The 476-nt window shown below is 23.5% G+C and overlaps 1 long non-coding RNA gene across 1 annotated transcript in view; it reads left to right on the top strand.

Annotated features, from left to right (window-relative positions):
* Positions 1-476, top strand: part of LOC106680128 (uncharacterized) — a 486,547-nt gene that overhangs the window by 124,784 nt on the left and 361,287 nt on the right. The window lies entirely within an intron of this gene.

Here is a 476-nt window from a genome sequence, read left to right as displayed (position 1 = left end):
TAAATTAATTACGATTTTGATTTGTCTCTAATTCTAATAAATACTTAAACCACAAAAAAAAATAAACACACTAGGGTAAAAATTTCATCATGTGTAAATATTTTATATTTTATTCAATTCGAACTACTTTATGATGCACAATATCACCAATCCAGATATAGCTGTTTATGATTCCTTCCTTTATTTTCATATTAAGTTTCGATATTTTAAATATTGTAACTGATGAATTGGCTGAAATAAAATGGAGGTAGATCTATCTTAAGGAACTTTGAACTTTCGAAAAACTAATCTTTTTTCGGTTTTTCTTTTCTAGCATGAAAACTTTTTTTTTCGACAATAATGTTGCAATTTTATTTTATCAAGTAATAAATATGAAAATTCAAATTAATTAACCAAATTCAACTTACTAATAACTCAATTACAACATTCATAAATTAAACTCGACTAGAATGGAGTTTTCTTTAACATATGTAATT

Source organism: Halyomorpha halys, unplaced genomic scaffold (genome assembly GCF_000696795.3).
Source record: "Halyomorpha halys isolate HHAL.00 unplaced genomic scaffold, Hhal_1.1 Scaffold244.1, whole genome shotgun sequence".
Lineage (NCBI taxonomy): Eukaryota > Metazoa > Arthropoda > Insecta > Hemiptera > Pentatomidae > Halyomorpha > Halyomorpha halys.
This window is presented reverse-complemented; position numbering and strand designations above follow the sequence as displayed.